This window comes from Corvus cornix, chromosome 9 (genome assembly GCF_000738735.6).
Source record: "Corvus cornix cornix isolate S_Up_H32 chromosome 9, ASM73873v5, whole genome shotgun sequence".
Taxonomy (NCBI): Eukaryota; Metazoa; Chordata; class Aves; order Passeriformes; family Corvidae; genus Corvus; species Corvus cornix.
This window is the reverse complement of record NC_046339.1, coordinates 292,151-315,332: the sequence shown is the minus strand read 5'-3', so window position 1 is coordinate 315,332 and position 23,182 is coordinate 292,151. Positions and strand designations below refer to the sequence as shown.

General features: G+C 44.3%; 1 long non-coding RNA gene across 12 annotated transcripts in view; it reads right to left on the bottom strand.

Annotated features, from left to right (window-relative positions):
* Window positions 1–23,182, bottom strand: part of LOC104688104 — a 72,377-nt gene that overhangs the window by 2,955 nt on the left and 46,240 nt on the right. For 11 of the 12 annotated variants that reach the window (XR_005602612.1, XR_005602619.1, XR_005602610.1 and 8 more), the window contains one exon: window positions 1,088–23,135. This is a non-coding gene — a long non-coding RNA (uncharacterized LOC104688104). The remainder of the gene's footprint in view (window positions 1–1,087; window positions 23,136–23,182) is intronic. The other variant, XR_005602621.1, reaches the window with a different exon arrangement.

Here is a 23,182-nt window from a genome sequence, read left to right as displayed (position 1 = left end):
TCTGCTTTTCTGCTGTTAATTTTGTGTTAAAACTTATACAAGTAGTTCTGAAATCCATTGAAATAGAATCATCAGTGAAATGGAGAGCTTCCTGAGCAAAACTAAAAGTGTTGGGGGTAAACAAGCAATAGTTGTTTATGAGGATCTGCATTTTGTATTATTATTATTATTATTATTTTATAATTGAGCACTTCCATTATAAGCATGATTAAAAGAACAGGCACAACTTGTCTTGTTGTCCTTCATTAATGCTGAAGAAGTGATCTCAGTGTGTATCTGGGTTTGCAAATTCAAACCACTTTCAGGGGTCTGCTTTTGGAGCCTGAGAAAAATGGGAAAACAGAACATTTGGGGAAGTGAATATTCTGACATTTGTCAGAGTAAACTGATGGAAGTGATACAAACTACTGGGTTAAATGAAAAATACCACAATACTTAAAATACACTACTAGGATTCCCATAGTAATTGCCTGTTTCCTGGCAAGCCCTAGCAGATTCTCCATGAGAAGTTTGATCAATGGAATTGTCCTGTGGGTGTAAAATGGTGTGGGAACTCTTTAGTAATGCATTGCAAAGAGGTGGTATACTCAGCATTGTCATTTGGGAGGAGGATTTTTTCCTCACACTATAAATAATTCCATATGGATAAAAAGTAGCTTGTAAATTCTGCAAGTTAAGACTAGGAATTTTCTTTTCAAGGGCTTGGATTCTGTTAAGATGTCTGAAAGTCATTAGAGGCTCTCGACATGGAGTTGTCTCCAGGAAGAGGAGCTGTGGTCTCTGTGGGGACTAGCCAGGACATAGAGACTCCCTCCAAAAGAAGGAGAGGAGGATTTTTGGCTGTTTTTCCAACCACAGTCCCACTTGCTGTTGTTTGAATGAACCTGACAGCACCTGACGGGAACTCGTGGATGTTCAGCACCAGCATTGCTCTGCAGCAAGTGTGGCGTGGCAGCTGCCAGGTTGGGATGGGGAAGGATCTGCACAAAATGCAGTACATACAAACCAGACACAGGAACAGTAGAGTTGGGCTTTGGCTCTATCTCAGGAGAAATCTTGTGGTGGTGTTACCATTAGTGTCACTGACCTGGGCAGTGCACAGCTGGCCACCCAGACACATGTCTCCTGTCTCCCGGGGCTGCAGCTGACCAAATGTCCTTGTGACATCAGTAGAGAGGCCTGGAAGTACAGATGGGCAGTGGTATCAGAATCAGGAGGTCAGTGTGACTGCACTGGCTTTGGCACAAGGTGTGCACTGCTCAGGCAACATCAAGGCTTCTTGAGCACCCAGGTCCAGGTAGCTTGCACCTGGGGGAGTCTGCCCTTTCTTGACGTACCTGCCCTGCTGTTACTGCCACTGCTGCTGTTCCTTTTGTCTCTGATGCAGTAAAAAGCCTATTTTTGTTAGCTACTGCCATTCCCAGAACAGCAGCAATGGATCTCAGAGCATCTCAGATGGTCTCCTGTTGGAGAACTCATAACAGGCTTTTATCCAGAGCCCAATCAAAAGGTGAGCACAAAAGCACTGTCTGGCACAGCATTTATGGGTTTATCCCATAAACCCCCAGTATTTCACCTTTACACTACCAGAACTGGATCCTAAGTTAGTTGTCTAGCAGTTCCCCCACCCATTAACACTTGTAGTTGTTCTAAAACAAGATTTATATTTAAGATGCTGTTTGGAGAAGTGGTAACTGGTTTTTTTTTTTGTAACTGATGTCACAAGATAGTGCATGTGAGTCCATTTGACACTGGCTCTTGTGATCGTCAGCAAGTACATTACATGAGAGAATGGAGAAAATATTTGTCAGAAAGAACTATCTCTTCCCAGCTCATGAGAGTCCTCCCAGTAAGAAAAGTGTGGAGTCACCTTCAGAGCTCATTAGTGTCAGACCAAACTGTTCCACTGGACAAAGGCAGACATCTTCTTTCAGTTGATTCTAACAAGCAACTGTTGTTTCCCCTTCTGCTTGACAGGGTTATATTTAACCATGCAGTGAGTCTCAGGTACACCTGCTAATTCTATATCCTATTTATATCAATGGAATTTACCTTACATTAATGGTTGCAAAAAGCAAATAGCAATGTGCTAAGAACATGGAAAACAAAACTGGGTTTCTGGCTTCCCAAACCTCTATCACTGAAAATATTTTTCCTTAGTGGTCACCGTTCTGTAGTAGACAAAGTTAAGGGCTAAGCCATTTTATTAGTAACATTTCTATATTGATGCATAACAAAATTATTTGCTGCCCTTCCTTTTCCAGAAAGGAAGTTGCTCTTTTGCTGTAGCATGACATACAAAGCCATAAAAAGGAAACAAGTTTCTGCTAGGAAAAACTTTAATCGATGCTACAAAAAAAAGTAGTTCTGCAGCATCAAAAAGTTCAATTCTCACATGGTTTTTTAGTCTGTATTAATTCTAAAATTAGAAGCACACTGTGACTTCTTTATTTGTGGATAAATTTACTGAGAAGTGCAAATATCATGTGGAATTCAGTCTTGATGTTGTATTGCTGTCTCTTAAAAATGTATGGAATTGGGTAACTGAAATTAGTAGTGTCAGGCATACATGAGATACAGGAATTGAGTTTGAAATCATTGTTTAAGCAGAATTCCCATCAAAATCCAGTTTGGAAACAGGCGTCAGCAAGCACTTACCAAGTTTGAGCGATGTGTCTTACCATGAGGAAGCGGTTTCTAACCACTTTCTACCCATAGATCCATTAAAATACCAGTCAAGTGCAGGCATTGCCAATGATTTAACTTAAGCCTAGACTAGGAGCAGAGCCTTTGGAATTCTCAAGCAGTTTCTAATTGTATCTGAAATTAAGGTGGACAAACAACCAGAGCATTCAAACATTACACATGCAGTCACTGTTGCTGGAGCTGAAGTGGCGATCATGTATTCTCACTGTTGCCGTGCTGTGGCATGTGCTGTGGTTTGATTCTGGCAGGGGATGGCACAGGGATTAAAAATCACTCTGAATCTGCCTGGAGCTGCAGGCATCAGGTTGTTGTGACTGGTTCTTTTAGTATTCAGACACATACTAGGAAAATATGTCAGATATGTTTATACTAAAACCAAATATGGTTCAGAAAAATAGTAGAAAATCCAGAGGTGAATCCCTCTCTAAGTGCAGTGAACTGCAAGAGTACCTGTCACTTCTACACTGTGGTGACAAACCTGTGAAGAAAATCTGCATCCATTTAAGACTGGGCCACCCCAACAAAATGAGATACTTGGCATTTATTATGGAGTATATTATCAAATATCTGTAAGGAGATTTACTCTGTGAAAGTATATGAATTATTTTTCTTGGAAGTAGTAAATTTTACACTTGTCTATTCACCTTTTTGTGTTCACCTTTTCTTCCGTGTTCTTTAGGAAAATAACAATTTCAAGTCACATAAATAAGCATGGCCCCCATCAGATTGCCTCTAAAGTGCTTTTGGTCTTGTTCTACCTCTTGAATAACCCTGTTCCAGGTCAGCACAAATTTGACCTCTATTCTTCACTTGTTTTCTTTTTCAGTTTTTACATAATGTTAGAAAATGGAAAAAAAAAGTCATCTGCTCTACTAAAGTATTAGTCAGACAAGGTTTGATTATAGAACACCACAAGTGGTGTAGATTTCCCTCCATGGACAATCGTGCTTGTCCTAGCTGATACTCACTCCGTAGATAACTCACTCCAGCACCACGTAGCAGTGGGCATTATGACTAATTCAGCTGGTAAGCAGTTTTGTTGTGGTCTCTCCACTATAGGAGGTTTCGGTGTTTATTCAGTTTTAAGTCATAAAACAGTTTTAAATGATGCAGTCATACAAAAAAAAAGATCAGCTGAAGGAGAACGGAAGAAGGTTTTTTGTGATTTTCCTGGTCTTTTTATGGGCGTTATGCTGCCCATAAAAAAGCCACCTCACCTTCTCCCCTCAGTGAGGTACTCAGAAGATTACAGATCTTACTATGAATTGAGCACTGTCTAGATCAAAGATGTGCTGTGTTTTTTAAGTTTCAGGACATTTCTCTATCAAATTAACTCGGAGCTGACTTTTTTCCGTCTCATCTGGTGCCCATAACAAAGGCCATAGTCAATAGCTGAGGTCAACATTGTCCTGTAACCGGCTGGCAGGTGGCACGGTGCTCTACAGGGGATGGAACACAATTCTGAAAGCAGGTCTGCTGCAGTCCCCCCAGGTGTCAGATTCTGTGGTGGGGATGTTTGCCTGTGAGTTGTGTGGCCCATCCCCAATAGCCCTCATTGCTAGCGAGCTGATTGCTGGCGTGTGTGAACTGATGCAAAACCAGCTGGGCACAAGGTGTGAGCTGTAAGTGGAAGTTTGCTGAAGGAAAGGATGTAGGCTCTGAGAAAATATCACTCTCAGAGGTGGAGACTGGGGTGGTGGGCATGTTCCTATTCTTCTCTACCTGGCTGAGGGGGACTGTGGCAAGCAGCTCCTGCAACAAGACAGCCAGGGCCTAATTTGCGGTCTGATGGTGATACTGTGCCTCACTAAGTCAGAGGTGATACTCAGGGTGAGCCTGCCCAGTCACAGCCCACTCTGGCTGGCAGGGGATCACATCAGTGAGGTCTTTGGGAGTACACATAGGTCAGAACAAGTCAGAGGAAGAAAAATGATGTGGAAACAGGGTGCTGAAATACAGAACAGTGTATTATTTATTTATTCTATGTAGACCAATATCACAGTTAACCTGTGTAAATATTTCTGTGTTTACTCATGTGGTAAAAGACTTTTATAATGGTAAGTAAATACCTAGTAGGATAGATTTAGCATGTGAGAAGGCTCACGGCGAGCTTTTTAAGAATGTGAAGGTTAAGCAATACCAATGTACACACAAGTAGCAGGAAGGGGGTAGGTTTTTTTCTTAAAGTTAAATCTGTGCATGCAGGCATGATGTTCAGACTAGCATGGCAGTACACACAGAATTTGAAATTATTTGAAATTGCTCTTTTCAAGAACTCTGACATATATAAATATCTTTTCCCATAGCATGATGCCTAAAGAAATACCCGTTTTCTTCCAGTGTACTTCCCAGAACCAGGCCTTCAACACCATTATTCATCCCATTGTTAAAAGAAATATGCCAGCTCTTCTGTACCATGAACTGTTTCTGGAGTGCTGCTTCTGTGAAGGGTACACAGACACATCTCAGCTTCTGTTGAAATGTAATTAACGGGTGGATTTTAGGCAAATTTTGTGGAAGTTCTCCAAGCTTTATAAATAATATCTCCAATTTTTTTTCAGGCAGTAAAACTGAAACCTAAACTGGAAATTATTCACTTAAAGTTTCAGACCAAGTCAGTGCCCAAAGTAAAATCTAGGGTTTCTTGATCTTCTGCTTACTCCTGTGAACACTGAGCAGTGCACTGTGTAAGCTCTCTTGAGCATATTTTGGAGTGTATGATGCATGTTGCACTAGTCTGTTGTTTCTGCATCTCTGTTTTTGCAGATGAATTGGTACCATGTAGGATATGGGGTGAACAGTGATTTTGAGTGTTAAATGACTGAAGGACTTTTGAACCTGTACTTCTTCATGTGTTCTCAGACAAGGGAAGCAAGGTTCTGTTCTGCATGTAGAAGAGGTGATGCACAGCAGAAGCTTGGAAAGCTGGAGCTGAAGTTGTGCAAGGAGAAGAGAGATGCTTTCAGTTCCCTCCCACATTTTCAGTTTATATCTTTCCCTATTGCATTTGCTTTCTCGTTCCTGCTTCCCCCTTTGCACATGTGTTGGCAGGAAGGAGTGTGCTGGCTTCACAGTGTAAGATATTCTGTGGACAGTCAGTGCTGCTGGCTGCCATGGAGCTGCAGTGGCTCCCCAGATCTGGTGGTCATCAAAGCTCTCGAGCACAGCAATTGGAGGACTGCAAGCCAGAGCCTGCTGTCTGCCACACATTGGCAGGGGTTTGACATCAGAGTGTGCATTTAAGTCACATCAGCATAACCAAAACCAGTTTAGGTAGAACTGGGTAGATATGGAATTTTGCTCCCAAAGACAAGCTGTGGGATGTGAAATAGAGCCAGTGACAGGAACCTGACAGGGACCTGCATTCTGTACAAAGAACCCCAAGTGACAAGTCCATATGGCTTTTCCCTGTAGAATGTGGACCATGGATTACTTCCTCCCATGACTCATAGACAGTTGCATGCAGGTAGGATCCCTGTAACCCTGTTTTCACTTTGTAAATAATTAGACTTAACATTTTTCAGGCTCCTCTTGCTGAAATGAAACCCACACCCTGGTAAGTGTCTGCTGGCCCTTGTTCTACCTGGGCACACTGCTGCAGGGGTTACTGGCACTGGCCCACTCGGCTGTGAAAGAAAAAGCTTTATAACAGGATGCTTCTGGTAGGATCATGACTTCAGGACAATCCCTTATTTTTGCAGCTATGTTTATAGGGAGTAGTACATGGTAAATTAAGACATTTGGGGATCTGCAAATCCAGAGCAGACAAAGCTGGGTACTGTATAGCACAGTGACGTTCTGGTCTATAAGGAACCTCACTAGACAGAATGCTGGTTCACACACTAACAAAAGGAAACCCTTTTGTTAATGAATAAAGTGATCAGAATCTGATCTATAGCAATGGTACTGCAGGCCTTAACACTTGATTGGACTCAGGGTTCTTCAGGAGCACAGTGAGAGAACAGAAAGGCAGAATGTGAGAGGAACTACATGGTGAAAGAATGCACAGTGAGGGCTCTTTCCTGCAGCTGCTGAAGCCCTGTTTTCTCTCATAACAGACGTTCTTTAAAAAAAAAACAAACTGTGAGAAGTGAAGATTTATTGCCTAGTCCTTTGACGCCATGGTCTGTTGAAGCATGGAGAATGGCCATAAGAAGTGGGTTTAGTGTTCTTTTGTGGTAGGTTACAAACAGCACCAGGAATGAGGAAATGTGTCTAATCCTTGTATGGACATCAATTGATTCAATGGTATCGAGTGAGTTTCTTCATCTCATTACATCACAGTTACTCCATTTTTGAAATCAGATTGATGACTATCAAGCATTGTTCATTGTTTGAGGTCTGCAGTTATAAAATAGGAGCAGCATAGGCAGGGCCAGGATGACAGATGCTGCACATGCAGTTTTGGGATCCTGGTCTGTGGCAGGAGCTGTGTGCTGCCCAGATGGGTTATCCAATAGCCCACAGCAGTTGCGAAGCAACCACTGGAGATGATGAAAAAAACTTAGAATTAAAAACTGTGAAAAGATTCAAGTTCACCACAAGACCTCTCCCAAGACTTCCTTAATTCCTTGTTTGGGGAACATTTTAAATTCATCATCGACATTATTTTTATATTTCTAATTCCCAGAGCCCTATTCAAGTTTTATGCATCAAAAAGAATAATTGTGTTATCCAAGTAGGTCTTCAGAAATTGACTTCTTTCTTTGTTACTCAATAGCTGCAGTCACTTGTAGGTGTTTGGGTTTGGCCATCAATTTAAAAATCTGGTTATTATGTATTCAGCTCTTATCTAGGTACTGTGTAGTTTACAGTGAGCAAAGGTGTTCAAGATGGAGTCTGATCCTTCGGGTATTGCCCAATGAATAGCATTTAAAGTTATGCTTGACCCATGCCAATCCTGAGCGATTCCTATCCTTATGGAAATCTCTGTATGATATGACATTTTCTGTAATCCAGGATGTGCCTTTGTAACCATAACTTTGTTTTGCACACATACATATGCCTCTAAAATTGTCTGGTTCTGTCTGACAAACATATGAAACTTTCAGAATTATATTAATTTTGGGGACATGCACTCATACATTGGACAAGACTAAATTTATAAGCCTTGAGGGTATAAGGTATAGCTTTCATCCTAAATTTAGTTTTATTTTCAATTCTGTTGATAAATTTTCTGTACTGATTTCAAAGTCATAGGGCATGTTGGCTGGATGGCTAAAATTTCTAGAGAAAGGGTGTTGTGTATTTATAAAGATAACAGTAATATTCAGAGTGACATCAGTAAGGTTCATAAAAATAATTAAAAGAGTTTTAAGAATTAATACATGACCACACAGAATAACAAGTGAGGAGAAGGAAAATGCACTTCCTCTGTCATGCTGTCATCTCCCTCATGGCTCGGCAGGGCTGGACACCAGATTGGATCCATTACTTTAAACAGAATACGTCTTCTTCTCCCCAGGTGAGCAGACACCAAGTGAGGATGGGCACTAAGATCTTGCAGTCCCTCATAAATACAGTCAGATTTCACTAGGGAACATTTATATGTTTTTGGCAGTACATACTGTGAGCCTGCCTGCTTCATGCTGTGGGAAAACCAGTGAGCTTGTTCTCCTCTGCATTCTTACCTAGAGATTGCTTGTGCCTGTTTGTTCCTTACAATTTGTTCTCCCAGGCGGTGCAGACAAGCCCTCGGTCCCTTGCTCCCAGAGCAGGAATGGTGTGTCGTCATGCCTTGCGGTGACTTTGCAATGTGGAGAAACTGGCATGGGGATAAGATCACACTTGTTCTGTTCTCTGACCTGAAGGAATGTAAACTTGCTGACCTCATATATCTGCAGACATTGGCAGATGCTCTTACTCATACCACTTTGTAATTCAGCATTATGGTTATTCCTTACACCTGCACCGTGCTGTGCATAAGCTAACAAGTGGTCTTATGAGATGCCACCATTCCATGAAGAAGAAAAGTGAACTCCTCAGGTAGGCTGACTCTGATGTGAGAGATGGCCCAGAGGTGGCCCAGAGTCCCTCATTCCATGGGCAGGCCCATGAGAAGGGACCTGGCTACTGTGTTAGTTTCTGCAGACAATGCCTCAGAGGATACAGTGTGGTGGGCAATGGAGTCTCTAAACCCACCACCAGAGTCCACAGGTGAGCTGTGGAAAAATCCTCTTGAACATCCGAGACACCAGATACCTACCTCCATAGCTGCCTCCCTGCAGGCATGGGAACCCACATGGAAAGTGCTTAATTAATTCCCTTTGGAATATATTCATTACTGGTGTGATTTCCACATGGAAGTCTGCTGTCAGCAAACCTCACAAGTGTGCAAACTGCATGTGCCGTCTGAACTAAAACCTGTCTTGTACGTGCTCTGTTGCAGCTCAGGTTGGTCCCAGAGGCAAATCTGTGATATTCTAGCTGAACAGGGTTCTACATGAAGGTGAAATAACCCTCTGATCCAGTGGGGCAGGGAAGGGGTTTCTGAATAGGATCCACCTCTGAGCAATGCATGGAAAGAACAGATTATCCATACAAAACCACAGTCACCACCTAGGAAGGGAGAAGTTGACACTAGCCTCTTACCATATATCCTCCTTTTCTCCTAAAAAATAGGGGGCTGCAGCACCACACTTCTGTGTCTTTAGGGAATATATCTATGCTGGGCTATACATTATTTGGCTTTACTTTGATTTCAGAAGCTGTAGCAATATGGCTCATGATTCACATCTGTGTTAGGCTGTAGTAGTGAGAAGGAGCAAACAATTGTTCTTGTAGTTGACATTTTAAGTGCTTTTTAGCAATATTAATATCCAGACAAACCAACATTACTTTGAAAGCTACTGCGGAAATTCATAAATGATAATATAGCCAGAGACGATTACAAACATGTAAAACAAACAAATCTGGTGTTTTCTAAACATGAGTCTAAGGGTTGACCGCTGGCTCTGCATCGTATACATTCCAAAGGGTCCATGGATGTGCTATAAAGAGTAAATTTGTATATATAGCAAAATTTTAAAAATAGGTCATAGTTACATGCAAAACTAACACTCCTCCTTTAAGGATGACTATCTGAGAGCCATATCTTCCCAGCAGCAGTTACCGACTCCAGTGAGGATAGCTGTGGGAGCAGAGGGACCTGAACTCAGGTCCAATTTTTGTTTGCTTATTCTAGCATAGAGCCTTCTTAGAAAAGTAAGAAAAAAGCTCTTTATTCCTGCAAAACTTGTGGCATTATCCCCTGTAACCTTCCTGAGGGTGGGGAGTCAATGCCAGAACTTTTGCACAGCTTCCCTCTGAGGAGTTGTCACTAACCCTGGCACTTCTCAATGCAGAACCAGGTTGCACTGACACCCCTGCTTCAAAATGCAAAGGGTTATTGCTGCAGGAATAAATTCTCTTTCTTAGAAAGAGAGGCATAGAATTTAGCAGGGAAATGGAAGGATTTAGTCTTGTTCCTGCTTCGAATGCTTGAAATGCATAAGACTGAAGTATCTAGGGAGCATGACAAAGGTCTGACAAAACCTGGCAGTTTTAATTAATGGCCTCTATTCAGCTGTCAGAATCCAGTGGGTCTGCTGACAAGACAGTGATGACAGATCAACCTCCACTGACATTCTGTGTAGATGCCTTTAAAGTAGTAAAACATACATTTAAAAACGTGTACTTAGGCATGTGCACAAAACTTGAAGTCTTTCACAGGTGCTCAGATTTGTATCTCAATTAGAGATTCCCTTCAGTGAGACATGCAATTTAAATCCCTAAACCAGGTCAAACCTGACATAAAAATGATTAATTGTTGAACAAAAACGTATCATGACCATCTGTGGATAAAAAGAAGAGGGGAGTTTCACCAATGCAAATACAAAATTTGCAGTTTGGAGCAAGTTTGGAGCTTTTTTAATTAGCCAGAGGAATAATGGGTTTTGGAATCACTACAGTGACTTAACATGGCTCTGGGTGCTGTTGTTTTGTTTTGCAGTGACAAGACTTCCGCAGGAGAAAAATGTGGAATCCCAGCCTAAAATCTCCCATTGCAGACATAATGTCTTAACCTCATATGGAGCCAGGCCTGGCCACCTCCTCGGGAATGCTGCTGAAACGCAGCCATCAGTGAGAGCAAGTCAGCCCTTTCACTGCAGGTGTGCCAACAGGGATTGCTGCTGGGGCTTTCTGAGAGGGAGCTCAGAGCTCCCTTTGGTAAGGAACCTCTCTGTTTCCTGTGAGATACATGCATGGCATGTACAGGGGAACGATTCTGTCTGACCAGACTAAGTCTCGTGGTGTTAGGCTGTCCCAGAGTTAGCAGGTGAGCTGCCCTGGCTATGTTCCTGTCCGTGGTGCACAGTGGGTGCAGCTGAGAGCAGCAGCTCTGAGCTGTCTGTACCCCCATGGCATCCTTACTGCAGCTGCCTTCTCGCTTTGGAGGAGGTTTTTGTTCAGAGAAGGTTCCCTGAAAGACCTTTTTTTTTTTGTAGGAGAAATGAAATGTACTCAGGCCAGCCTGGTTACCCCTCATTTTGGGAGAGGCCTTAGAGCCTTTGGGAAATGGCTTTCACCTATCTTCTGCAGGCTGTGGATGAAAGTTTGCATGTGCCTCTGACAGTATACAGAGAGATGTGCACTAACACCCTTGTAGGGAAACACAGCAGAGAGCACTTCCAGCTTGCAGGATGTTGGGGTAGCCCAGCAGGCTAAGGGCAGCAAGCTGGGCATACCCTCACTGCTGGGGAGGTCTGATCTCCTTGGCTTGCACAGGGACAGGGACCACATGTGACTTGCACCACAGCTGAGTATGTAGCCAGTGGGAAAAACACTCCTGGCAGCAAAGAGAAAGCAAGAAGGTGCAAAGTGACAGAAATTGGCCTTCAGGTTAGCACCTCAGTCTCCGTATCATCCCTGAGAGTGAATTCATATGCGCTCAGCCAACCCATTTTTGAGAGTTTCAGGGTAAACTGGGTTTCCCTGTGCACACACCCAGCCCTCTGTGAGCACCTCTTGTGTGGCTGCTGGCAGATTTTGGAAGCTCTGAACCTATGACCAAAAATAGGTGGGTCTGGTTTCCCTAGTCATTGTGTTCAGTCTTACACATGCCATGATGATGAAGCACTCTAAATCATGAGTCTGCTCACATTCACTGATAAACCAGTCATGCAAAAGGTTCCTTGGAGTAGGAATTCAGCAGTAGGCATTTCACATCTGTCAGAAATAATTCAAGGGTGTGGAGTGACTCATTGGGAACTGCATGAATAATCAAGACTTCTTTTTCAGCAAGACAAAGCCATGAACTTTTGTCTGGCACATCAGTAGGGAATATGTTCCCTTTGTTAAGGCCTCTGTTCTGGGGACTGTTGCTAGCAAAAATACCAGAAGGAGGGATTTTTGTGATGGTCACAGAGTGGTCACTTTTAAAGTGCAGTTTTGTGTATGCCAGCATAGCATGGGTGTGAGACTGCAGAGCTCAGAGTAGAAAACAAAACAGAGAGTGGGAAAGCCTTATGCTGGTGTGTGGTCAGAAGAGTTTCTGCAGCAGTCAGGAGCAATATCACCTCTCCAGGTGTGTCATTTACTAAATGAAAACAGTATTGCAGGGAGCCAACAAAAGGAATCCACAGCCTCAAAGCAGGTGTGAGCTGGGATCAGTCCCAGAGAACAGCCCTTTCCTACCACCAGGCCATCCTGCCCTTGAGAAGGCTGGCAGAGCCCCTGACCAGCACACCCTCACGCTGATGTCAACAGAGGCTTCTCTTCCCAGAGCCCCTGACTACTGTGTTTCCATCCCCGCTCCTGGGCAGCTCTCCCAAATGAAGCTCTTCTGCACAGCGCCTGAAGTGAAGCTGTCGGTAACATCCTTTTTACAATGAACAAGTTCTCTATCTATACACCAACCTGCATGTTCAGAAAGGGGGCTGGGGAAACTGAGGGTAATCTGTGAGGCATCTTTCCCACCCAGAGCCTGGGGACACCTCGTCTACTGTAAAAATTCACAAACACTTCCGAGATAGCACTTCTTGTTTTTTTTTCTCCAGACCACATTATAATTTTAATTATTATCAGGTAACATGTTAGGTAAACAGCTCATAAGTCTAGTTAAAGGACAGAGCTATTTGAGAAGCAGTTGATGCTATGTAAACCTTAAAAACAGAGACATAAAATTGGAGAGTAGAATAAAAAGATGGAAAATGAAACCAGCCTAAGCAGAGTCTTTTAATATTAAGCAAGGACTCAGATCTTTCCCTTGGCCAAGTCTAGAAATTTGCCAACCACTACTGGTTCCCACTTGTGTGGAAATGAGGAGCTGGGTTGTTTTTTTCCTAGACTGCAGAGCAAGCAACAACAGGAGTTGTGCTGGTCTAAGGTTCTGGTTTGCTGTGCCGTGTAAGAACAATGATGAGAAAGGCAGAAGGTGGGATCATTTTCCATCTGGCCTGTGCCATTTTCAGTCCAGGCACCCTCCAGGATCAGGTGCTGGGGCCCTCAGCTTATTCCATCAGAGCTCCCAGGTACTGCATCCCTGCACACAGACCTGTCTGCCCCAGCAGCTCTGAGAGCTGTAAATACTGGCAGCACTCAGGGATTGGAGACTTGGCAAATGTGACAGATGGCAGGAAAAGCTTTATAAGCTGAGCAGAGGCTGGGAGAAAGCTTGTGAACTCTGGTCACAGGTTACAGAACAGACAAATGCATGTCAAACGATGGACATCACTGGATTTCTATGTGTACTGAGGTCCAGAGATTGTCACTACAGATAAGGTATTTCCAGTACATTTTTTCTCTATGCAAGTTGTAAAACACATCCCAACTGGTTATGTGACAGGATCTGTTCTTTCAAGGACAGGGCTAAATCCATCATGACCACAACTTGCCAGCACTTCATATAACTTGATCCCATGTGAATCACACAGTGAGTGTGAGCTCCAAGAGCTGAGTCCATGAACAAAGCAGATCTTGGAGCAGGACAAGGAATGCAGAGGCGTGTGCTGGAAGGTGTGGCAGGTATGTGTGAGCTGTTAATGACCGTGCTGAAGAAATCCTGGTGATGCAGAGGTGAAAGAGTCCAAGAACTGGAGGAGTCCAGAACCCATGCTGTAGGATCAGCTGCAGGACTGATTTGCATCCATAGCAGCTGGTGCCGGTTCCTGGCATGGAAATGCTGTTCAGCAGCAGCACTTCTGAATCTCACACGCTAGCAGCAGGTATGGGCCTGCATTGGTATTATCTTAATTTTCAAAGACTTATCATGCTTTTCAGAGCCATCCTATCTTTCATTTGAGACGTCACTGGACAGGGCACTCCATGGCTACTACCACTCTCCCCTGAACCAGTCTCTGTGAAGGTGACCTCTTCCACTTACAAGTGAGGAAGGGCAGAAAAATTAGAGTTTAATGGATGGAACTCCAGATGGAACATGGATAAACCCAAGAAGTTTAATAGATGAAAAGTGGCAAAACCACTGACTAGCATTTGTAAAGCTGATATGCAAAAAGCTTAAGTTCTGCAACTTGAAAAGTATGGGGTCTGTCTAGTTATGAGACAAAACTGTGGCAGGATCTGACCCTGCCTGCTCAGCCCTGTGACTGAGGTTCTCTTTCTCCACGTTATGGGCTTCAGCTGTAGCACAGCAAAAGGACCTGCACCATTCTGACATGAACACTGCTCTGCCTGCCTGCACTGCCTCACTGCAAAGAGTGCCTCTGAATTATAGGTGGGCAACATTCACCAAAATTGATTCCCCTGGAAAGTTTGGTGCCATTCACCTTATTTGCTCCATGGGCTTTCTCAACCCCCTTGAGGTCCCACACAACTGGGGAGGGCTGTAACACCCCTGGAACAAGGTACGCCTTGGTGGGGAAGTGACCTGTGGGCGTAAGTGATCTTTCCTAATACCTGGCAGTTGTCCCACCCAGGCTTAACCTGCATCTCCTTCAGCCAAAGGAAGGATGGGGATCAGGCTGGTAGATGAACAGCACGGTCCTGGCCCCGTGTCCAACCAGCACGCCATAACCAGGCATGCCACCAACAAACATTCCCAGGAATTCAAGGCAGGAGACATACCATGTCCGTCTCATCTTGATTTTTGATATTTTTCCACCCTAAACACTTGGCTAGGTGATTGTTGTTTGGCTTTAAAATTTTTTGTGTGATGACTGAAGATGTATACTACCAGGCAGGAGTTTTGTTTCCTCAAGAGCGGCAGCCTCAGCTCCTGGAAGCAGGCAGCTTCAGTGGCTGTACTGGACATCTACTGACCTCAGGCCTTATTCTTTCACCTGTCTTGTCACTGACCTGTGTCTGCTGGTGCTGAGGGATTGAATATATGGTGCCAACAGCCTTTGGGGAATGTATCTCCCCTGCAGTAGCCAGGGTCACTGTAAGTGCTTTCCCTGCCCTGCCCAGAGTGATGCGAAATGGGAATGTCAGGCGAAGCCTGTGCTTCAGCTGTGCTCGGTTCTGGGCCATGCAACGAGGACTCTTTATTGGAAACAGGAGGTATATGCCCAATGTTATCATTGCTATTACAAAACAAAGGGCTGCTCTGGTACAGTGATCTATGTTGATGAAAGCTAGGAAATGCCATCCTGTCCCTCTCTGTAGTACATCCTTCAGAAGATGTGCATGGGGGAATGCAAAGGAGGTTCTCATCACTGTGTATGTCAGTAATGAAGTTTCCTGGGAATAAGTTAGGAGTCTAGAAGCTCAAGGTGTTTGTCTTATGAGTTCTTGTGTACCCATGGGTTGGTCCTTGGAAAGCTGCTGTAACACACCAGGAGGAAAGCACTTAGTCATTCCTGAGAGGAGCTTTGCATATCCCAGCCCAAGAGGAGAATGGATATCATCACAACATTTTCTGCTGTATCCTGGCTTTTCTGAGCTGAACAGATCTGTGTCAGCTGAGGAAAGCGATGCTTTCCTTGCACGTGGCCAGTGCTCGTAACACCATAATTAAACATAAATTCTTTAAATAGGTGCACTAGAGGGTATTCTCTCAGTGAGAGCTTATACATCCTGTGCTACTTATTTCTTCCAGGTTGGCTCATATTTAAATCTGGTTGTTGCAAAAGAGCAAACCTACCCAGCCAGAATGATTATAGGAGGCAGTGAGAAATCAATTTAGGAAATATGAATTGCTTGAACCTCACAAAGTCCTAAATGGGGAAGATGGGGCTTAAAGATAATATTAAAAAATCTGTTCAGTAGTGGAAACAATCTAAGTTGTATGTCTCTTAAGTGGGTGTCTGACCACAAGACTTCCCATCTTCATCTAACTGAAGATGCTTGCTCATCATTCTTGTAAAATATGCTGCTCTCATCTCTTTTGTTCACATAGTAGAGAAACTCAGCTTTCTGATGTGGTAATGAAGCAAACCAAAAACTCGAACTATTCCAACGAAATCCTAAGCAAATTTAGTGTTGCAGCTGATGTTATAGAATAACAATTTCCTGGTGGGATATAGCATATACAGTGATTACAAAATCACCTGCCTTTGTGAAAAAGGAGTTTATACTGCCTGGTTTAAAACTGGCTACTTGGCCGGACCAAATATCTTTATCCACTACAGAGATCACAAAGATTTTTATCACAGGGGATTAAAAAATTTATTTAATCTGACAGTAAATTAAACTGAGATGAGTGATGCTGTAGCCATCTTGTTTCCTGCCGTGGCTCTTTGGGACATTGCTAGCCCTGGAGGGAAAATGCTGAACAGGGCTTCCAGCAGCTGCTGACTCAGCACAGCCCTGCACAGTGACCATCACTAGCACTGACTTCAATGTATTGCAGTAACAGGAGCTGGTTGTGAAGAAATGCGCAAGCCCTGAGCAAAGCCATGCACGAGGAGTGCTGAAAGCAGTCAGTGATCAAAACAGAACAAAAAGGAAAGAAATGTGACTGATTACCACAAATACTAAGAAATTTTTTCTAGCTGTTAAAAGAACCACCAGGTTAATACAGAAAGGCACAGAGTTTGTTTCTGACCCATTTCCATGTCATAAGATATTATAATTCTATGCTGTTAAGTTGTGCTGAAGCTAGATGTGGTTAATGGTGGGGTGAGGCAGCTGGGTGCTCACTGCAGGAGGAGGAGGAGGCCGGTGGAGCAGGGGCAGCTTGGGGCCCACCACCAGGCTTGGCCTTATCTCAGCCGTCACTGTGAACTCTTCAACCCCTATGCTGAAGGGCTGAACATGTTCAATAGCTTCACATTTGCTCTGTCACAGACTTTCTCTTTCAAAAATTCTGCTAAGGGCCACAGCCAAGCTGGAAGAACAGGTGCTCTCCACTCCCAGGAGGTTCCAGGCTGTGAGCAGGTGCCCTCTGTCCCCTGGGAGCTCTGGGCCGGCTGTGCCGGGCAGTGCTGGCACAGGTGGGGTTGGTGCTGGTGCAGGTGGGAGCAGCTGCTGGACTCAGCAGACACTGACTGTGTTTGCCCAAGGATTAAGCAAGGTAAGCCTCTAGGCTTGTCCATCCCCCATTCAGGGGACCCAGTCTCTTTACCTTTCTCTGTCCATAGGGTATTTAAAGGCCCTGGCCCCCCAAGAGGACACCCCGGGCTGGCGGAATGTGCTGTGGTCGCAAGGCCCCGAGCCATGCTCCCCGTGCTGAGCCCCATGCAATGCTGCTTTGGCAGGCATGGCTGCTGGTGTCTGGGGTCTGCTCAGCTTTTCTTTGAGGTATTTAAACTTAGCAAAGTGGCTTTTTTTTAGATCCATATGCATAGAGCAGGTGGTCACCTGTGACAATATGTTTATTCACAGATCCTAGCTGCTTTCAGGGACCAGCCTTCTCCAAACATAATTAGGGCTATTTAAGTAGTTGCTCACAATTACTTCTTGGTTCACACAAAACACTATGAATTCCCTCACTGAGCAAAAACTGCAGGCAGCATGAATGTGAAAAGCAACAAGGATCTTGCTGTTGAGTGCTTCAAATATTTCTACAATCCCATTGTAAATGGATGTTTACTTCTAAAGAGCTGCCCACCATGTCTACTCTGCCATTATGTCAGTTTTCAGACCAGTAGCTTTACCCGGCACTTTGACAGCTGTTCCCACCTGTCAGCCTCCCTTGCTCTGGCTCATAGTAATAGGCTGGAGGTATATGCAGAAAAGCCTGATTTGGGGCTGGATGTGAACAGAAGCTCTTCAGCTTTTATCCTTTTGCCTGCCCTAAAAAATTTAATTTCTGGGATTCCAACAAGGCCATCACACTGAATGTGTCTGTGTGAGTGTTGGTGAGCAAAGCTTGGCCCCACACCTGGCCCCAGCAGGAGCTGAACTATCGGGTCATCTGGAACATGAGTCTCATTTTCAGCACTGCACAATTTTCTCCACAGTGATGTTATCTTTGCCATCGGCTACTGGCACGCAGCAGCTCACATATGCCATTAGCAGGTGGCAGAAGACATAAATGGAATTTTCTCTCAGAACATTTCTTCCATTCTTCCTCCCAGACTGATGAAGTGCAAGTTCAAGCTAAAGGCATGTAGTGACTACAGCCTGTTCCCAAACAGGGCCATGGAGAGTTAAAAGCAGGCTCCGGGAGAAACTCTCATCTTTCAGTCTCTCTCCCAGGGTTAGCTCCTCAGCACACCGCACTTAGAACATGGGGAGTGCATTTCTGTGTGGCTGCACTCTTGATACCCTCCTGGCAGCTCCTCAGGTCCTTTGGGATCAGCTGGCAACAGGCAGGGAGGCAGAGACATGGGCGCAGTCTCAGTGGGAAGCTGAGGCATCTGTCCATGGTCTCAGCAAGCTGCTGGCAGCTTGGCAGAGCTCTGGGCACTGGTGTAGACCAAGATGAACACAGACATTTAAGAATCAGGCAAACAAATTGCCAGAAGAGGCATGAATTCAGGAACACGACGTGCACATTGTGTGGCCTCCAAAAGGAGGAGGCAGAAGCCTGAGGAGCTCCGCATCATCCCATGTTTATGCTGCTGTGAGCTCGAGTTGACCTGCCTTCCAGCAGAGCCCCAGTCAGAGGAGCCTGGGAGCTGCTGTTGGAACCATGTACCTGAGTGCACTCCTGACTCACCATTCACTTTTGGATCTGGATGTCTTATATAGGAAAATAAACGGCTTTTTGAAAAATCTTATTCAGGGTTCTTCTTTTATTTTTGATATGAGCTTTTTTTTCTGTCTCCCTCAACTGCAGCAAATCCTGCTCAAAGTTGCTCCTGAACTTGATGGAAAAGAAACACATTAAAGACCATGGCTCAGGACCCCCTTGGTCTCCAGACCTGACACGAGCATTTATTTTTCATCTGTTTTGTTTTGTCCCCAAGGGACAATTTCATTCCAGGTTCATGAGCTTATACTGAAAAACAATAGAACATTTCCAAAGTCACAAAATTCTGTGGAATCACAAGTCTAATGCTTTGGATCCAAAGTTAAAACTTCGGGGATTTTTCCCCACAAAGATACTTAGATACTTGACCAAATGAAAAGTGCTTCAGCGCTACAACTGCCACATTGATGCTCTTGTCTGACCTGTCTCAGGGACCTTGTTTGTTTTGTCAGATAATGCAGATGGGGAAGGGAATTGTCACTTGCTTTTGTTCATGGAAGTCTTCAAGTTCCAAGGTATTGAAAATAATTTTCTTCCATACAAATGTAGTTTCTATTGCACAATATGCTCTCTCATCATATGTGGAAATCCCATTCCCTGGTTTCAAAAAGTCTTTGGGCTTTTGAATGCTGCTGCTTTCCCACAATGGGGAGTGGTCTCTGCCCCCACTTTGCCCCTCATTGCTGGGGGGATCAGAGCAGGGGGGCAGTGAAGAGAAGGGTGAACTATTGAAGCCAGACTGCTGTGTGCACCTGGGCACAGCCGCCACTGGAAAGGTGCACAGTAGAGGCACTTTTGTGCCAACCATAGAAATAATTTCCTTAGAAAAGTATTTTGCCTAAAGCCCACTAGAGATTGCAGCCCCAGATAACTCTATTGCTTTGGTGCAGGGTCAGAGCTGAAACTCTGCAGAGGGGGCATGGCCAGCTCCCGGCGTGAGCACTGTGGCCACACAGGCATGGGATCTCCTGCACCAGACAACCCAGGGCAGAAAGAAAGAAAAGGCAGTAAGGAAAATGGGGGCTGTAGTAATTTTGCTGTACTGGGGGGAAAAAAAGAATTTGTCATCTGGCTAAGAAAGCAAATTCCGCTGGATCCTAAATTTCCTACCTATCGCCATGGAACAGCTTCTGTCGAGTGCTGTCAATACCTCAGAGCTCTCCCATGCTCCTTTAAAGTTCAAAGTCAAAAGGCTACTTTGAGGTGGCTGTATCTATTTGCCCTTTTCTTCCCCTGAAGCAAACAACCAGTAAAATTCCCTGGCGTATTGCTCTCCTTTCTGAAGTTTCTTTCCTCCATTTCCCTCTTCCATAAAATCAGACTGCTATTCACACATGGGTGAATCTAGAAAATCATTTAGAGTGGGAAGCACATGAACCACTTTGGTGAACATCAGGTAATTGTATTTTAGAGGCCTTTTGAAAGGTCAACTATTTCTGGCTAATTTTTCCAGCTACTTTCTTTGTGAACTGAAGCCCACTGGCACCAGGTGAAGAACAAGGTGGTTTTGTAAAAGTCTCCAACTCTCTGGCCCTGTGAACTGCCCACCCTAGATCACTGTGTGATTCCTTTCATGTTTTATTTCCAAGACACCCATCTCCACATGTCACCTGCTTGTGCCAGGTTTGTATCACTCACCTGTGTCCTGGGAACAGCTGAGGTTTTCAGACACACTGCTCATTAGATTCTACACTTTTCTAAAAAAAGGCTGACTTTTCAGTTGCATCAGGATATGAAAAGCAACCTGAAAATCATGAGACACACAAACAGACACACAGACAGACAGACCACTGGAGCGCTGGAACCTGCCCATCCATGGTTGGTCCCAATGCATTTCTCCTATGCCAAGAATTCCAGGTGGGCTCACGCTGCAGCTTTTCCTTCTCAGCATCACAAATTTGGGTATTACTTCTAACAAACCAATAAACCTTGCGATAATAAATAAGAAACTAAAATATTAATTTAAATGAACTGACAAGTGTTACAGCCACAAGATGGTCACATAATCCCAACTTCCATTCAAAACCAGACAAAGAACATCAAACAACATTAAAGAAACTTTATGTTCTTTAGTAATGCAATTTCAACTACAGAAGTAAATAAATTTGGTATATACTAAGAATGGAAGCACAGAGGGACTTCTCTAGATAAAATTTTTATTTTAGGAGAAATTTAAATTTCCTAAACTGGTCTTGTTTTCTGAAAAACAATCCAGAATGGAGAAGAGAACAATGACACTTAGGCTGTACATTAATTAAAGCAAAGGCTTTTTAAAACAGCAAACCTGGCAATCAAGGCCCTGATTTGTCCTCTTGGGAATGCAAGACCAGTCAATAACAGCGTGGCCAGCTCCCAATCCCAGATTCCTAACTGCTGCTCCAGACACTGCCCAGGTTCTGCCAAATTTGCCTGCGCAGGGCTTTGTTCCTGAGGCTGCATTCCTGGGTTCTGACAACAGCCACCACACAGCTCCATGGTCAGACATATGTTCAGGGAGGCATGTGAAGAGGCAGGACTAGCCTTTAGAAATTTAAAATAGAAATTTTAATTAAGGAAAACATAAGTGACATATCTATTTGAGAAAGTGATGGCCGTGCAATGCAAGTGCATCAGTGCCAGTCTCCAGAGCTGCACCCAGCAGTGCCTTTGCTGCAGGAGAGCGGGAGCCCAGCTCTGCCCCCAGTGCCAGCACCACCCGCTGAGAGCTCAGCACCCCTCCCTGCTGCACGCTGGGCCCCAGCTGGGCACAAGCCCCTGCAGACTCCATCCCTGTGGGGGCTCTGGGGGACACGGGATTGTCCCGCTCCTCCAGCAAGGTGGCACGGAAGCCTTGCACTGGTCCGCTGAGCTGCCTCGGAGGTCCATGGCCTATAGGGAGGAAAGCCTGGCCCCACACAGCCCCACTCCCTGCTTCAAGGTGCTGCTCCCAGCACTTTGCAGACCACAGAGGAATAGAAACAATAATGACACTTTCTGATCTGTTGCACCTTTCTGCATGGTTAAAGACCCACTGTCCGACATACTGCACTTGCCTCCCTTTCTGCCTGCTTTGATTACCTGATGCAAGTCAAGATCCACTCACTGCATTTATCTTGTGTTCTGTATTAAATACTTCACAACCTGCAAACAGATCTATTTTGAGTAAATATAAAATTCTATATTTAGAAAAAAAATACAGACCTAAACTATTCTAGTATTCTCAAACTACAAACCATTATGAACCATTTTTGTCCCCATTAATTGCAGTCTAAGACTATAAAACATTGGTTATGACAACATTTGCAGAACATGTACATAGCATTTCTAAATGACAGTGTCCTTTAAAGTCAGGTACATGTCATAACTTCTAGCTACTGTGTGTAGTTGTAAACTGTAGGAAATCACACAATTTGAAAAATGCTGCGAGTAAGACAATGTCTAGATCAGCACTGTCCAAGGTGCATAGTCTTGAGACACCAGATCTCAGGCCACATCCTTCCCTTCCAAAAAATACATTGATTTGGTACCTTCCTTGGCAGTTTGGGGTCAAAATGTAGACCAAGTTGGGAGAGGTCTGTGAGCATCTCTGCCAGGCTGCAGGGAGATGAGCCAGGGTGGTTCCATCAGGACAGGGGTCTGCATTCAGTAGGGATGGACCCTTCCTGCTCCCTCTTATGGGAATCTGATGGGAACTGGCACCATCTGGGACACACGTGTTTGCAGTATAGGTATGGGTATCTTTAATGAATTACATGTTGATTTCTCTGTCTGGGTCAGATGCCAGGAGTCCTCTCTAATATCAGCAACATTTAACTCATGATTTCAGCTGCTCCTCATGGAAAGGCACAAAAGAACAGGCTCCAGTGTGAGAGCAGCAGCAGACCCCCCGGAATGATGGCCAACCAGAGAACCTGGCTCAGAATAGAGAGAGCATCAATTAGGATTACAGAGAAGTAACAGGCTTAGTATAATATGACAGCTGTGCCAGAGAATTCCTAATCTTCTACCTGCAATCCCTACTGTCAGATCTCTACGTTATATTTTGGGTATCAACCAAATCATATTGGCTGCAGAATTCCCCCCACCATTTCTAGAAGTCACTGGAGAAGGGAAGAATTGCCTATACTTAGCCCACCAAGTCCCCATGTTAATCTTTGCTCCCTCTTTGCTTTAGTACTCTGCTGTCCATTTTCACCTGGTGTATCCCACAATGGGTCTAGATGCTGAAGAATGCAGCCCAGGCCATGCTTTCCCCAGAAGGATTAATGGCTGGGTCTGTGGTTTGTTTTCCATTTACTTCTTTCTTGCTTTCCCTGTGTGTGGGTTTCCTTATAATACAGGGTATAAAAAACACTCCAGCCAGAAGACGGCAGACCTGCAATGGAAAGGAAATGATAAATCCAATGGCAGAATGTAGAAAAG